General features: G+C 38.0%; 1 protein-coding gene across 7 annotated transcripts in view; it reads left to right on the forward strand.

Moving 5' to 3' along the window:
• The first annotated feature begins 2,216 nt into the window (after positions 1–2,216).
• LOC148871018 (uncharacterized) overlaps positions 2,217–17,756 on the forward strand; it is a 28,453-nt gene continuing 12,913 nt past the window's right edge. For 2 of the 7 annotated variants that reach the window (XR_016107336.1, XM_088970338.1), the window contains exons 1-4: positions 2,217–2,434; positions 2,534–2,776; positions 4,436–4,547; positions 5,117–5,202. The gene's annotated coding sequence lies outside the window, so the exon portion shown is untranslated. The remainder of the gene's footprint in view (positions 2,435–2,533; positions 2,777–4,435; positions 4,548–5,116; positions 5,203–17,756) is intronic. The other 5 variants (XR_016107337.1, XM_088970341.1, XM_088970339.1 and 2 more) reach the window with 4 other exon arrangements.

The raw sequence follows: 17,756 nt of genomic DNA on the forward strand, positions 1-17,756 counted from the left end.
CCTCCAAAAAAAAGTTAGGTTCCTGTTAGAGGATATTAAGATTCCACATAAGATTGCTTGTGGAATCTTGGAAGTCTCTTTTCTTTTTATCCCTAGAAGTTTCAATAGGTCAACTCACTTGTTGGTTAGTTATGGTTTTATGTATTTTTTGTGAGTTTGAGGGTGTTCTTCCTGTTTTGTTGTCCAAGTCTTTAGAAGACGTAGGTTACAACTTATAACATGGTTTTCAAAAACGGAGCGGATTATAGACAGTCGGATCAGAAAAATTAGGAACTGGTCAGATAATTGATTCTGTTTCACCCTAAAAGCACTTTTCGGCCAAAAAAACTATTGATTTTGTCAACAAATCGCTGATCTAGGCGATTGAACCATTGACCCAAACAATGCTTTTTGGCAGTTTTTTTTTTTTTTAAATCCTAATGGGTCATCCTTTCAAATAAGAGTATTGGACCATTCACCCCGGAAATCAGTCCCCAGAATGGTTCCTTATGGGATCTGGTTTTAAAAACTTTGGGTTACAAGCTTTGTCTGATTAAGGTTAGTTTTTTTAAGTTTGCTTGCCTTCGATTTGTGTGCTTTCGACTTAGTCTTGTGTCATTTTTTCTTTTATAATGAATATATATTTTCCCACCAAAAAAATTAGTGTATTTATGATCATCTAAATTAGGATTATAATTTATAACTTCTCTTCACTTTTCTATTAAATATGGTTTACTATCAGCCATTGTTACTTTTCAATGGCAAAAAATAACCCTGTCTTATCAATCTACATTCTATCGATCTATCCTATTAATTTGTTTATATAACAAAAATACTTACATTTTATTTCTCACAACCTACTTACCAAAAAAATATCTCACAACCCACCAGCAATTCAATTCGGGTGAATGGATGAGCCTATTTCCAAAATTTTGGTTCAAAAGGGAAAAGGTTGAAGAGAGGGGTATCACTATAATCTTGCAAATATATTTGTGTATTTCGTCCACCAAAAAATATGTACTATTTGTTATAATAGAAAATGTCTGATTAGAGGAACTTGTCCAGACTTGGCCCATTGCAGATCTCACACAATGATTTGCAACTGGTTTTGGGTTTGTGATTTTGTCTCGATGATTCGGAATTGGTTCTACATTGATTTAACCCAGACTCAATCAATTAACAACCCTATTTCAAATGTGACATCACCTTTTTATATTGATCTCTCAACCAATGGTCAAATTTAAAAATAAATGGTTTTCTTTTTTTTTTTCTTGGATAGTTCTACTTTTGGTATTTTGGTGATACATCGAATCTCCCACAGGGGCAATTTGAATAGTGCAACACCATGCTAATAATCATGATTTTCAAAATTGGACCAAACCGAATGGTTAGACCAGAAAAAATGAGAATCGATTAGGTAACTGGTTTCAGTTTTTCCCCAAAATTGGATTTTCTTCAAAAACCATTGATTTTGGTCAGCAAACCGCCAACCCGGGCAGTTAACCATTCGAAATGGGCTGGCAGTTTTGATTGCTTTTTATTTTTAATTTTTTGTCAAAATGGGCTGACTGTTCAATTCAAATCGTCCAACCATTTGACCCGATAATCGGACCTCTGACCGTTTCGATCTCCCAATTGGTTTTAAAAACCAACCGGCTAATATACCAATTGAGTCATCCCTCAAATTGGCACTTTTTCTAATAATTGGTTCATTTTTACTCATGGATTAACATGTAAACTTAGATTTAATTTGTTTAGATTGGATTTTCAGATTGGACTTAAAAGTGGAATTATTTATCTACTTTGTTTATATGATTGGATGCCCATGCCTCATCTTAACCCATCCTGAAGTTAGGGTTTGTACTTTTTAACCTCAAGCTTAAGGCTTGGTCGGTTAGTTAGTTAGTTAGTTAGGTAAGTGTTTATTGGGAAACATTTTTCTAGGTAAGTGCATTTATCCATATATTTTTGTTTTGTAGGTAAATAAAATAATTATCACTTTAACCATAAAAATTCAATTATCAAAAGAGGCATTTTTGTCCCATCAAAGTATTGGCAACTTTTCCTTTTAAGTGAAAAAGTTATTTATTCATTAGTAGAGGAAGTGATACCCATAAAAATAAAATTTCCCTAATCACCACATAAATCTGAAAATAGAAGGTTTTTTGGTCATAGCTTCCCGTTGACCAACTTTCCCCCTTTTGCCTAATATCCATTCTCCCTCACATGTGAATGTTGTGTTGTGGGTAGGGTAGTCAATTGGTTGATTATCAACAAAACCACCCTAACTCGGCCCTGTTTCTTGATTCCTCCACCGGACTGGACTAACGCCCTGCTTACCGCCTTCACCATTTGTCCTATTTCTTTTTCTGCCATCAGTCTACTTGGATCTCATTAGCTCGTCCCTACCATCACTACCCCCTTGCTATCAAACCGAACAGAGACCGTTGTGGAGGTAATATCTTGGCTCAGGCTTTGTTAAATTTAAAGCTAGCTCACCGGCAAACATCCTACATTCTCATTGAACTAGGTTATATCCTATTTTATTTCCTAGGGATTTCTCTTCTCTGAATCAGCACGCTAATGTTGCGTCTGAGGCTGTGAACTTCAACCTGAGTTCGCTGGCTCTGGCTTGAAAATCCATTTTCCGATAACTGTTGGTGTCTAAGAATCGATTTCCCAATTATGAGGCTGAGATCGTTGGTGCCGATGTAGAGAGAGAAGATAAAGGTGTATGAGAGCTTCATCAATTGAAAACTCTAAATCGACAGTTGAAATTGCGGATAATTGGTTTTAAGTATAACCCCTATTTTTTGTTTCTTCCATCGAATTAATCAATCAATTCATGTTCTCTATTCTCTCATGCAGTCAATCCAACTGTAGATCACTGTTATTATGGTTCAGTCAGTAGAAGACAAAGAATGGTGTTTTGATTTTAGGGGTAGTTTTGAAAGTTCTGATACTAACTTAGACTATCTCCAAAGTTTAGGGGAAAGTGGAATTTTCCCTTTTGGTTTGAAGGAAAAAAGGTAAGGAAAGTATGGGAGGAAGGAAAAGTAAGAAAAGAAAGGGAAACTTGAACTTAAACAAATATAGGTTTTCTTTCCTTTCCCTATTTTTTTCTGCAAACCAAAAACAACAATTATGAAGGATAGTTGATAGTTTGTGTTTTTTAAATGTTTCATTCAAATAATTAGGAGTTTTTATATTTGCTCATGTTATTTTGCTTATTTATTGATTACATGCATATAATATGAAATTAGATGTGAGTTATAAACCTGATATGCAGCCTTTAAATGCATGGAGGGTTTGAATTCTAATAATAATAATAATTATTATTATTATTATTAATGCTATTATTATTTATTAAAATTATTATTATTATTATTATTTTTTATTTGGGTGTATGTGGTACTTAATGTGTGGGTCCTTGCGGGCTTTCATGTGTCACAATGTAGTGATGTGACGAGTTTTTATTGAAATGTATAGTATAATATATGAAAAGTATTGTTTATATGTATGGGTGAAATGATGGTTAAAATTGTTATTTATGATAAAATAAACACTTGTGAGGAAAGTAGTTTACCAAACATTTTCACCCCAATAAGTGCTTAAAAACCCCAATAAATAATTTGGCAAATAGGTCACCAAACATCATTAAGTGATCGTTACCACATAATCACCATAGGGGGCTCATGGTTCGGTTAATTGAAATGTGGGGCTTTTTTTTGAATCGAACCGTTACTACTAGTTTTTGAAAATCGGTACCTGAAACCGAACTAAAACTAGTCGGTTAAGCGGTTGAGTTCTAGTTCGGTTTTTTAATTTTTACAATATATTATAAAATTATATAATAAAAAATTATAAATATATATAATCGTCGGTTATGGTTTGTAAATAATTTTTGGTTTTTTAATATATTATAAATATATATTTATATATAATGCATATAATAAAAATTTATAATATATATAAAAAATATAATATATTTTAAATAATAAATAATATATAATATATTATAAATATATATTTATATATAATGCATATTTATTAATTTATAATATATTAAAAAAAATATAATATACATAAATATATATAAAATATATAAAAATATATGCATATCGGTTGGTTCAGTTAATTACTGGTTTTCTATATTAATTAACTGAAATTAAATTAATGCCTTCAGTTTTTTAAAAACACCGAACCGATCGATTCGATTAACCAATTTTTTTGTTCGATTTCGGTCGGTTTGTTTTTCTTTTCTCACCGCTAAATCACCAAAGATAGCCTATATGGACTACGGGCCTACGGGGTGCTAGCGTAGCGTTATACTTGGATTAAAAGTTTTCATACGTGTACTATTGTTGCACGTGAAAGTGGGGGCAAATATGTCTTTACGCTCGAATTTAGAGCTCTCTTCAATGCAACGCTGCCCTAATCTTCGTTCCTTTCTCAGTCCCCACCGTCGCACGTAGCTGACTCTGAGACAGTCGAACTGAAGAGAACAACTTTCGGCACCATCGTCACCGGTGGACGGCAGACCGCTTCTTCATTTTACAGCGATACAGGTATTTCTTCTTGTTCTTTTTCTTTTCTGTTCAAATTGGTTAGGCTCAATTTCAGAAACCTGTATGAACAATTTCTGTTCAGAACCACTCTTACAAGTTACAAGTTACAACGTTCTCGTGCTCCTATTTTCCTTCTCCCTACGACTCTCATTTCTCCTTCCAAACCTCCCATGTTTCTGTTACTCTTACAGATAGAAGAAACCATGGTGATCTTGTCTGAATCATGTCTGAACAAGTTTCCTCTCGTAAAAACCTCCGAACCAACTATTTTCTTCCCTGAACGCAAAGAGTCTCCTTGTTATGGCCTGTTAAGACTTTAGACTTTGGGTTCTTCAAGATAATTCACCAAGGTTTTCCAATGGACTTCGTCTCCAGAATTATATGCATTACATGATGATAAAGTTATATGCAAAACTTTCAATACTAAATACCTATATCGTGTCTCCTTATCCATGTCTTTCCATCTTGCCGAGTCAGACTTCCTGTGAATGTATTGGATTCTACTTCTGTCTGACATGTAGCTTTGAGGCCAGGTTCTGACTATTATATCTCTTATTCTATATTTGTAGATAAGGAGAGGGAATTAGGAGAGGCGCAAACGGAGATCAAGGCACTGAAGTACTCTGAACATCTCAAAGAAAAGGCTGTTGGGGAGGTAACTACATGAAATAACAAGATGCCAATTTTGTATAAATGTTTGGAAATGTCAAAAGGCCATTTCCCAATGAGATCTCTTAAAGGGATTTTAATCGATGTGTATTTAACAAATAACATGGTGAGCAGATACTTAACAAATCAATCACAGTCCAGCGATCCACCTTCTAGACTGGATCTTGCCAGCATGGGGGTTCTCTGAATCTTATCTTGTAGACGTTTTAGTTCAAAATGACCCTATTTTTATTTGTATTTTGTATATATAACAATTTTTATTACAACTAGTTCTTGGTACACTCATTCAACTGCAACTTCAGGTCGGCACCTTCGAAGTACACAGTGAAGATTGGTGCATCAAAGTGATTGGTTGTGATCCTAAAACATGAATTTACTAGGTCTCAATTTGGATGTCCTGCATCAAAAATATTTGTAGCTGAATGAGTGCTCTAATGGTGCCTTGACATTCGATAGTAGACTAGCAAGATCTTGTTCTGAATGGTTTGTTTCACATAGAAATGATCTAAAGAATTTACATGATCAAACCAAACATCATTCTCATTATGTGAATGAGAAATATAATTTTTTGGGTCATTTTACCAAATACTTCATATTCTTTTTTTGAAAATTGGACTTCAGAGAAATGATTCCTAAAAGAATAATTCTGAAAAATAGAAACACACAAAATTGATGCCAAACACGACCTAAATGTTTTTATCACTTATTTTTATCTTGTAGTGTCACTACAGAGCTCTAGGTTAGGGCAATGCATTGGTTAAAGACTTTGGATTTGTTTGATCATTTCGACTTTATTGACTGTTGGAGGGATTGGTTATCAGTAACAAGTTGTTCCTCCTCAAAGATAAAGGTAATGACAAGCTGGGTATCCCCTCACGGTTCTTTGAAGCTGAATTTTGATGGAAGTAGCTAGGGTAACCTGGGTCCCTTTGGTTTGGGAGGTGTACTGAGGATGAGGCTGGAGAGGCTGTCTTACTATATTCTGGCCCTTTAGGTGTTGGTAACTCTATTAGGGCAGAGCTGTTGGCTGCAATATAAGGAATAATTCTTGCAAAAGAAATGGGTGTGGAGTAGCTTCTGGTTGAAGGGGACTTTAAGACAGTGGTGAACTGGTTAAATAATTCAGAGGATGTCACGTGGGACTACAAGATTGATATAAAAAAATTCAAATGACTGACAAGGAATATGTCTGTAACAATACAGTGGGTTGGGAAATCAGCTAATGCATTTGCTTATGTCTTGGCAAAACAAGGGACAAACAGGGAAACATTGTTATGAGTGCAATTGTAATTTGTGTCTAACAATCATGCACTTTTTGACGTAGTTCTTGTTTTTTCTGTATGGAGAGGCAGCACCTCGTGCCTCTCTGAGGGTATTTTCATGTAACCTATCTTTGAATTAGTGGAATATGACTCTTTACTTATAAAAAAAAAACACGACCTAAATTTTTTAGCTTCAAAGAATGATTTCTTAGAATGAGTTTTGGACATAAAAAAAGAATTAAGTCCAACTACCTTTATAAATCCAAGCTTAACAGTGATTCTTAGAATCACAAAATTCATCAGAATTTTGGTAGTTGATAGCTATGAATATATAACCCTAGCAAGTGCACTAGTTATCAAGTAGTATAAAATATCGTTCCCACGGGGATTTAACAAAATATGTTTTGGAACTACAATCTTCCCCAATTATCTAGACAACTGAAATTCAGAATTGAGCAAGGACTATTGAGAAAAAAAATTAGCATAAGAAAATAAAAGCGAAGGTGATCACTAATTGAATCTGCAAAGGATGGAATCATTAGGGCTTTTGGTCCACCTAACCAATGCAATGAATATTTATGGGTTCGATTTACCAAGATTAGTTGTCATTCTCATAAGTTGAAGTCTTTCCAAATTTATTTAATATTCTCTCTCGAGATATATTAAACCTACACCCATCAGGTAGCCCTTCGATCTCTCGAGTAGAACTCTCAAGATGGGAGTGCATTAAGTCCAAGAAGACCATGAAATTCAGATGAATCATGTATATATATCTCTATATACCATTTTATTCACACTATGAATTATTCAGTCGATTATGTGAATTCCTCTTTTGATTCATTCACATAACTCAAATCATTTAAGAGGTAGCCAGGCTCTTAATTGCCTTAAGCACAATAATTTGAGACTATATGAAAATCACAATCTTGGATAAATCATAGAAATAAAAATATATTCATTAACATAATTAGGCTTTCCTCAGCCCTAGCAAGAAACAAATCAGTTCATGATAGAAGAATTAAAGCAAACAAAGGGAAAGAAAGAACTCTTAGAATCGCCCATGATGCTGAGATCTCATTCTCTTGCCACAACCTTCTTCTGGAATTCTTGCTCCTTTCTTGACTGATTGCTCTTTTCTTCTTGATTCAATCCCCAAGATTGAGTGATTGTGATGCTTAAAGCTGGTCCACCCCCCCCCCCCCCCCCCTTTATATAGCTTAAAGGGGAGAGGGTGGTCTTCTACTTCCTCTTGAAGTTTATCTTGCAAAAATAGAAAGTCCTAGTCTAATCCTACTCTTTTTTTCTTTATCTAGTGAACTCAATCCCTTTATCCTTCTAAGATTACATCAAGAATTTAGATCTGGAAGGACTCTTCTCAGTTTCTTGTTCTTGGATTCGTATTAGACCTCCTCTGCGAATTGGGCTGCTGCCATGTTTTTCTGCAAGTTGGGCTTCAGCTGTGGATTGGGCTTTCCTACGAATTTGCCGTGACTTCGGGCTTGGATTTGACTTCGTTGCAGGCCGAATCAGCGAAAACCCAAAACACGAAAGTTGTGGCTTTTTCTCTTATCTTTCCATTGGGTCTTGAATCAGCCCAATTAGAGTTCGGATACGCGAGTTAGCCCCAGATTGCTGAAGGCTGGTGAAACTGTGAAAAATCATCCGATTTGCCTTTCTTTGCTCCTGATGCCTTCTTTCATGCCCTGAACCGAAATACAAGAGATATGAGTCCAATTAAGTACTAATTAGGTATGAAAGACAAAATATTTGAGGATAAAAATGTGATAAATTCTACTCTCATCAGTAGTAAGTGGAGGAGAAGGATCAATGTTTGTACTTTGCTTTACCACCCCTACATTTGTGATTCTTATCTATGGTGCCCCAACTGGTTACTTCAAGAATTATAGGGGTCTAAGGCAGGGAGACCCCTTCTGTCCTCTTCTGTTCATTTGTGTAACTGAGGCTCTGGATGCACTTTCTAAGAAAGCTATGGTGGGTGGGTTTATTTCAGATTTTGAAATGTGTAGGAATGGCCCAAATACTTGCCTTCTAGAAATTCCTGACATCACCTTGTTTTTTCTTGATGCTTCTATTCCGTAGTTGCAGCACCTTCTGTAGGTTCTAAGATGGCTATAGATTGTATTGGGTCTTAGAATAAATCTGGAAAAAGCTCCCTAGTTTCTGTTAACCGAGCTCCTAATTTTGACAAATTGGCTAGGTCTATATGGTGAACCACCTACCATTCTCTTATTTAGGGCTGCCTTTCAGAGCCAATTGTACTGCCTCTTGCTTCATTTGTGAACCAGTTATTGAGAGGTTTCACAAGAACTCATCTTGGAAGGCAAGGTACTTCCCTAAGGGAGGTAAATTAACACTAATCAAAAGTACCATGCCAAGCCTCCCTAGCCACTATCTTTCCATGTTCCAGGTCCCTTCAAAAGTTTCAAACAATTCGGAGAAGATCCAAAAGGACTTCTTTTGGAAGGAGTGGAAGGATGACAAGGAGATCTTGTTGACTGGGCTAGCATTTCCTTTCCTAAGCATATGGGTGGTTTGGGAATTTATCAAATTAAAGCAGGCAAATATGGGCTTTCTAATAGGGGTTGGATACAAATCAATCTACATGTGTTACTAATAGAGCAGTTTGGAAGGGAATCTGTAAGTCTTTGAGCTCATTTCCTTGAAGTTATTGCCAATAAACTGGGCAATGGCACTCAGCTGAGGTTTTGGTTTGACATTTGCTGTGTTGTCAGGAATCTAGCTGACTCATACCCCAGCTTTTTTAATGCTGCTATCAATAAAGATGCTACTGTTGTAGAAATGTTCTCTACTGATGGCCCTAATGGACTTTGGACATTTAATTTGATGATCATTTATGTGTTGCTGATATGAAAAAGGACTTTGGACTCCTGCTTTCAGAAGGAACCTTTTTGACTTGGAAATTGAAGTCCCGAAGAGCTTACTATTCCAGCTTCAGCAGTACCAGCCAATAGCCGCTGAAGATGACACTAGGATCTGGACTTGTAACGAGTTGTCAAAGGTTGCATCTTTGGTTGAGTTGTCAAAGGTTGCATCCTTGGTCTGGACGGCAGCCTTGGGCAAGTGCTTTACCAAAGACAAGCTGAGCAGAAGAGGCATTCGTATCACTTCCTCAATTGTCCACTTTGCCATGCTGATTTGGAAACTGGAGACTATCCTTTTTTTTTTTTTTTTTACATTGCTAATAAGTAGTCTCATTTGGGATCACTTGCTTGATAATCTATGCTTGAGCTGGGTCTTCCCTAGTACCTTTCTAGGCTTCTTAAATAGCTGGTATAATGAGGGCCTACCAGAAATGGTAAGCTAGTGTGGTTCATGCTCCCTGTGGCTGTTTTTTGGACCATCTGGATGGAGAGGAACTGCAAAATTTTTGAAGGCAAATCCTTTCAAACTGATTAAATGATAGGGACTCCAAGGTGGTAGTGGGCTGGCTTGGAGACCCAGACTCAGTGATATGGTGTTTAGAAATGAAATGAAGAAATTCAAATGGGTAGCACAACATGTGAATTTGACTATACAATGGGTGGGAAGGGAGACCAATGCATTTGCTGACTATCTAGCTAAGCAAGGAGTAGCTATGGATCAGTTGTTTTGGGCCCAATTTTATTTTTTGTGTTGTTTTCTTTTAAAGAGTGAGGCTGCACCTAGCGCCTCCCCTTGGGATGCTTGTAACAGGCATTTATCTTTTTGCTGATAATGAATTTTTAATGAACTTTTACCTATCAAAAAAAAAAAAAATCTCTTCGGCACAAGCTTCCAATCTTACAACCGATGACCTCATTTTGCAATTAATACATCTTCTGATATTTTGTATACTCAGTACATGTTCAGTTAAATACCCCAAAAAAAAAGAAAAAAAAATATGTGCAGTCTGTCATAGTAATGGGTTTGCCCTTGTTTCACAATTAATACAATATGCTTTACTTTTTCTCAAAAAAAAAAAAAAAAGAATTAATTCTCTGCAAGCATGGAAACTGCAGCCTCCTCTTAAATCTTCAGAACTCAATTGTGCTGCCAATCAATTGAGACTAAAAAGAGAGGGCTTTTTAGAAGATTTTGAGGACATTATCTTTATATCTGAAGATGGATATCACACAGGAGATAATTGTTTGCAGTGATAATTGTTATGCAACTTAATAATTTGCAGTGATAATTGTTTGTTGGTATAGAAGCTTAGTTTAGATGGAAGACTTTCAGATGGTAAAGCGTTGGAGAACTGAGATTGCCATTGAAGCGAAGGTTTTGCTGCTCGAACAAGGTAGGTTGACAGGTAAGAATATTTTGAAGATTAGAGAATGAGGAAAATCTATGATCATTTTGGCAGAGGAAACAATACTCCGGATGAAAGGTTTCGTAGATGGTGCGATTTTCTCCCTGAAGAAAGAAGGGTGGAAGAACACTATGACAGCCAATGGGAAAAATACGGAACAGAAATAAAAATGAATTTGAAAGGTTGGTACATTACTATTTTGGAATCTTTCAGTACTAATGAGGAAGAGGAGAGAGGAGGACCAGATTAAACTGATAAAGAGGTCTCGGTTGCACAGTTTGTTGAGCAAATGGGCTGTAAAATAAAGGATCCAAATGAGTTGAAGGTATTTTTGAGGTAAGGAAAGGTAGAGAGAAAACCAAGGAAGAGGAAGTTGAGTGAGTTAGAAAAGCTAAGGCGAGATGTAGAAGAAGATAAGGAATTCAGTGAGAGAAAGGGCAGAAAAAGAGGGACCAATTGAAAAGAGGACAGGTAAGGGTTTTTTTAGAAAGTGGTGATGAAGATTCTCAGTTGGAATGTTAGGGGGTTAGGGGGGCTAGGAAAGGCCTATAATAAAAGAAGTAACAAGAAGAGAGGATCCAGATTTGGTGCTGACTCAGGAGTTTAAGCTGATGGAGTTTGATAGGAGATGGGCTAGATCGGTGTGGAAAGTAAGGGGCATCAATTGGGCTTTTTGTCCTTTGAGGGAGTGGAGAAGCTGATTGGGAAGTTTACTGTTTCTATTAAGTTAAGACACAAGGTAGATGGATTTGAGTGGGTATCAACTAATGTGTATGGTCCAACTGGTTATAGAGAAAGAAGTGAACTTTGGGAGGAATTAGGAGACATTAGAGGACTTTGGGAAGGCCCTTGGTGTTTAGGAGGAGATTTCAATGTCATTAGATTCATAGAGGAGTCTAATAGGGTGAGGAGAGGTGGTAGCACTAGCATGAAAAGGTTTAACAGCTTCATAAACAGTTTTGAGTTGAAAGAGGTTCCTCTACTACATGGTCTATTTACTTGGTCCAATCTCCAAGAGAACCCTATATGCTCTAAGTTGGATAGATTTTTATTCACAGTAGATTGGGAGGAGCAGTAGGGGGACCATTATTTCTAGAGCATTGCCTAGGGTAACATCAGATCATTGGCCTCTTACCTTAATGAGAGAGGACCTCGGTACTAGAGGGCCCACTCCTTTCAGATTTAGTCTTTATTTAGAAGGCCTTTAGACCAGAGAATCTGGGTGGAAGGGTTAAGATTGGATAAAATTGTTCGAGGAGTAGAAGATGTGGCTTGAAAGAAATTTTGAGTTGGAGGAAATAAAGGAAGCAGTTTTTTCAATGGGTCGAGCTAAAGCACCAGAACCAAATGGCTTTACCATGGGTTTTTACCAAGACTGTTGGGAGATATTAAAGGAGGATATCCTTAAAGTGTTTTTTGAATTTTCCCAAAGGGAAGTAATAAATCCGGGGCTGAATTCAACTTTTATTGCTTTGGTCCCAAAGAAAGTGGGAGCAAGTCATCCAAGAGACTTTAAACCCATTAGTTTGGTTAATAGCTTGTATAAAATCATTGCGAAGGTTTTGTTAGAAGAATTAGAGAGGTGCTTCCGGAGCTAATCTCATAGAATCAAGGGGCTTTTGTTGGGAATAGGCGGATTGTGGATCAAATTCTAATTGCCAATGAGTGTGTGGAGGATATGTGGAGAACAAGGAGGAAAGGGATTGTGTGCAAGTTGAATTTAGAGAAGGCTTACGATATGGTTGATTGTTCTTTTTTGATGCAAGTGTTGGATGTCTTTGGTTTTGGGGAGAAATGGTGTAAATGGATCCTAGGTTGTATAGAAACTTGTCATTACTCCATCCTGGTAAATGGAAAGGTAGTGGATCACTTCTCGGCTATTAGAGAAATTAGACAAGGGGACCCCCTCTCTCCATTTCTTTTCACCTTGATTGCTGAAGTGTTGGGGAGGCTAATTGAGAAAGCAGATTCAAGAAGTCTTGTGAGGGGATGGAGAGTTGGAAAAGACAACATTTCTATCACCCACTTATAGTTTGTTGATGATACAATACTGTTTTATGAGGGGGAGGATGTGAGATGGGCCAAAAACTTGAAGTTGGTGATTCAAGTGCTTGAACAAATGTCAAATATGAAGGTGAATATCGATAAGAGCTGTGTGGTGGGGATCAATATGGAAGAAAGAGCTATATTGGAGAGGGCTGAAGCTTTGGGTTGTACGGTGTTTCAACTCTCAATGGCTGCTGAACTATTTGGGGATGCCCTTAGGGGATAACCCGAGGAAAGAGAGCTTTTGGAGCCCTGTAATTGATAGATTTGCTAAGAAGCTAGCCTCTTGGAAGAACTATTTATCTCTGTGTGGTATAATTACTTTGATCAATTCTACACTAACTAGTTTGCCTGTGTATTACTTATCGGTTTTTAGGATCCCAATGAAGATAAGTAGGAGTTTGGAGAAGTTAATGAAAGACTTCTTGTGGGAACCATGGAAGGATCATAGGGTGAATTGGGAACTAGTCTCTAGGAGTAGGGCTGACGGAGGATTAGGTTTAGGTAACATTCGGAGGAAAAATGAAGCCTTGTTGGGGAAATGGTTGTGGAGGTTGGGAGGTGAGAGGGATAAACTGTGGATGAGGGTAATTTTAAGTATTCACGGTCAGGCAGATGATGGCTGGGACATTAAGACTTTGGCAAGGTCTGTTGGTGCCTCTCCTTGGAAATCTATACATGTCATTCTTCCTTCATTTTTGCAGCACATCAGATATGATCTCTGCTCTGGGAATCAGGTAAAGTTTTGAGAGCACATTTGGGTCGGTGAGATACCTTTGAAAGACCAATTCCCTTCCTTGTATTCACTCTCCTGATTTAAGGGCAAGGTTGTGTCTAGCTTTCTAGTTCCTTCTAAGTCTAATTTTGGGTTTGATTGGGATGTGGGGCTTAGAAGAGGCTTAAGGGATGTAGAGGTTGAAAATGCCATGAGTCTGGTTCAGATCTTAGACCAGGTGGTGTTGGATTCCTTTGAGAGGGATAAGAGACTGTGGACCCTAACTCCCTCTGGAACCTTCTCTTGTGCCTCTTTCTTCAAGTCCCTACTGCCTTCATCCAGTCCATTTGCACAAAACTTTCCAGTTAAGGATGTTTGGGGTGAACCGATTCCTCCAAGGATTGGAGCCTTTTGTTGGGAAGCCTTCCTTGGAAGATATAATACATTCGACGTACTCTGAATTGGTGTATTCTTTGCAAGGCTAATGGTGAAAGCTCCTACTACTTATTAGCTTCTTGCCCCTTTGCTATTGATCTTTGGGAGTGGTTTCTTTCCTCTTTTGGTTGCAGGTGGACCGCACCACCAAACATTCAAAGTTTGTTTAGCCCCTCATTCTTTGGTTGGCCAAACAAAAGGGAAGGATAATGTAGAGATGTGTGAGGGCTGCTGTTTGCTGGACTCTTTGGGAGGAAAGGAACACCAAAATTTTCTTTGAAATTGAAAGAAGTAAAGAATGCCTTATTGTAGTAGTAACAGTGAGGGTGGTACATTGGTTGAAATCCTTGGACCTGTTTGTTGATATTTCTACAGATATGTTGCTGAATAGCTGGCTGGAGGTGGCAAATTTTGCTCCTGCTCGCTCTTTAGTTTGTCCTGTGTGGTCACCACCAGGAAGTGGACTTATAAAGCTAAACTTTGATGGAACTAGTGAAGGAAATTCAGGTCCATCAGGTGTAGGAGGGGTTTTCAGAGATGAGGATGAGAAGGTGCTCGCTTTGTATTCAGGTTCCATTGGGTTTGGAGATTCTCTCAAAGCTGAGGTCTATGCAGTACTGGAGGGTATAAGGAAGTCTAAGGAATTGAATATACAAAAGTTAGTTGTTGAAGGGGACTCAAAAGCTGGTCTTAAGTTGGTTACAAGAAGGTAGTGGACTTTGGAAATATGCTAATGAGAGGAGGGAGATTAAGTGGCCAACTGGAGGGCTGGAAATCAAGTTTCAGTGGGTCAAGAGAACAGCAAATGCATTTGCTGATGCTTTGGCAAAGCAGGGGGTGGGAAGGGATCAAATGTTTTGGGCTGTTCTGTAACTTTTTTCTTTTTTCTTATCTTCCTAGAGAGAGTTAAGCATGTTTATCTCTCTTTTTTTTTTTATCAGAAATGGTAACTTTCATTAGACATATAAAGAGAATACACTGTCACCACCCAGTCAAGGGTGTTTACCCCAAGAAAAGTACTTTCTGATTACAGAACAGCCCAAAACAAGTTTTCCTTGAAAGTTCCTTGCTTTGCAAGGGTGTCGGCTAGTCCATTTGTTGACCTCCTTGTCCACTTGAACAGTGCCCCAACCTCCCTTGCTAAGCAGTTTATTTCCCTCATGAATTGTCGATGTACCCAAGCCCCCAAGTTATGTGACTGCAACCACCCAATTAATAGTTTAGAGTCCCCTTCTACCTCAATATGGTGCAAGCCCCATTGTTTAGCTAGTCTTAGACCTTGTAGCAAGGCCATAATCTCTGCTATCAAATAGTCTCCATCACCTATCGGACCTGAATTCAGTGCAACCAGTCTGCCCTCCCTTTCTCTGAAAGCTCCTCCCACCCCAAAGGGACCCGGGTTTCCTAAGGAACTCCCATCGAAGTTCAGCTTCACCCATTGATGTGTAGGAGGGACCATTGCTCCTTTAACACAGACCTCAATGAGGAAGAGTTTGCCACAGTGTACCATCCTCTAAACAAATCATCAGCTGAATAATCTTTAAATAAAGGGGATGCTTTAAGCCAATGAATGACCTTGGTAGATATGTAGTCAGTGATTTGCTCCTTAGATCTTTCAAAACCCTGGAAGATCCTATTGTTTCTTTCTTCCCAGATTGACCACAAAACAACTGCTCTTATTGCTCTCCACATTGCTCTCCCCTTCTTCTTTGGAGGTCTAAAGAAGTTTGGATCAAAGAGTCTTACTACATCTGAAGGAGGGGTCCACCTACATCCAAAGAAAAGGAAAACCAATTCCAAAAGAGGCCAAACTATTGCCTTTCACCCCTGTTTATCTCTCTTTGGAGCGCTGTAACTAAATTCTTTTAATCTAATGAATTCCAATTATTGGAAGAATGAGGTGCTAGAGGAGCTCATTGGAAATTTTACAATCTCTATAAAGTTTAAACAACTAGAGGATGGGTTTGAGTGAGTGCTCACCAATGTCAATTGACCTAATGATTATCAGGAAAGGAGGAAATTATGGGGAGAATTGGGGGATATCAGAGGGTTGTGGAAGGGACCTGGTGTATTGGAGGAGATTTTAATGTATTCCGGTTCACGAATGAAACTAATAACTCCAGACAAAAGGTGACAACCAACATGAGGAGGTTTAATAGTTTGGTGGATACTCTCCAACTCAAAGAGATCCCTTTAATGCATAGTAACTTCACTTGGTCCAACCTCCAAGCTAACCCAGTTTGTTCCAAATTGGATAGATTTTTGTTTTCTTTAGATTGGGAAGAACATTGGGGTAGATTGATCTTGAGACACTAAGGAGTGCTGGCCCTACTTCGTTATGGTTTGAAAACATATGGCTAACACACCCGGATTTTGTTCAAAAGATTAAGGGCTGGTGGAGGGAGAGTAACCCTAGAGTGGAGTGGAAAGGAATGAGGTTCCATAAGAAGCTTCAATACTTGAAAGAGAGACTTAAGGAATGAAATTTGGTAGAGTTTGGGAGGATAGAGGAGAGGAAGGATACTCTTGTGGACTAAATTGAGGAGATTGATTGAAAAGAAGAAGATGGGAGTATAAAGAAAAGAGATAGGAAACAAAGATGGAATTTAAGCAAGCAGTTCGAGGATATCTTGTTCAAAGAGGAGATTAGATGGAAGCAAAAATTGAGGTGTAAGTGGATCAAGGAGGGTGATAGGAACATTGAATTTTTTCACGCCCTAGCAAATGGGAGAAGAAGTAAAAATTTCGTTTCCAAGCTAGAGGTGGAGGGTGCTACCTTAGTTCATCAAAATGAAATAGCAGAGGCTTTTGCAAATCGTTTCAGATCAATTTTCAGGAAGCCTCTAAATGCGAGAGTGTGGATTGAAGGTTTGGAGTGGCCTAGGCTGAATTATGAGGTGAGAGTTTGGTTAGAAAGAAAGTTTGAGTTGGAATAAATCCAAGAGGCAGTTTTCTCTCTTGGTCGCTCCAAAGCTCCAGGTCCAGATGGGTTCACATTGGCCTTTTATTAGGATTGTTGGGTTATATTGAAGGAGGACATCATGGGAGTCTTTGAGGAATTCTACAGAAGGGGAATAATTAATTTTGGCTTGAACTCCACCTTTGTGGCCTTAATTCCTAAGAAGAAAGAAGCCATTCACCCAAGAGATTTCAAACCGATTAGCTTGGTGAATAGTCTTTATAAGATCATGGCAAAGGTGATGGCCTGTAGGAATGGGAAAGTCTTCCCCAATATTATTGACCTAACCAAGGAGCTTTTGTCGAGGGAAGATAGACTATTGATCAAATTTTGATAGCAAATGAAAGCGTGGAGGATTTCAAAAGATATGGGAAGAGGGGTGTGGTATGTAAATTGGACTTGGAAAAGACATATGATTTAGTGGATTTGTCAGTGTAAGTGGGTGATGGGGTGTGTTAGGTCTTGTCACTACTTGTCTGCTCCATTTTGGTGAACGGGATAGTGGTGGGTTTCTTCTCAACTCTAAGAGGAATAAGACAAGGAGATCCCCTATCTCTGTTTTTGGTTACTTTGATAGCAAATGTCTTGGGAAGACTAGTCTCTAGAGCCGACTCCAGGAACCTAATAAAAGGTTGGAGAGTTGGTAAGGATGGGGTACCTCTAACTCATCTGCAATTTGTAGATGATACAATCCTCTTTTATGAAGCTGGTGATGATAGATGGTTTAGGAATTTGAAACTTAGCATAGAGCTGTTTGAGCTAATGTCTAATCTAAAAGTGAACCTTGACAAAAGCTGTATAGTAGGGGTAAATC

This window comes from Nelumbo lutea, chromosome 2 (assembly GCF_056320005.1).
Source record: "Nelumbo lutea isolate HS-2025 chromosome 2, American lotus-T2T, whole genome shotgun sequence".
In the NCBI taxonomy this organism is placed as follows: Eukaryota; Viridiplantae; Streptophyta; class Magnoliopsida; order Proteales; family Nelumbonaceae; genus Nelumbo; species Nelumbo lutea.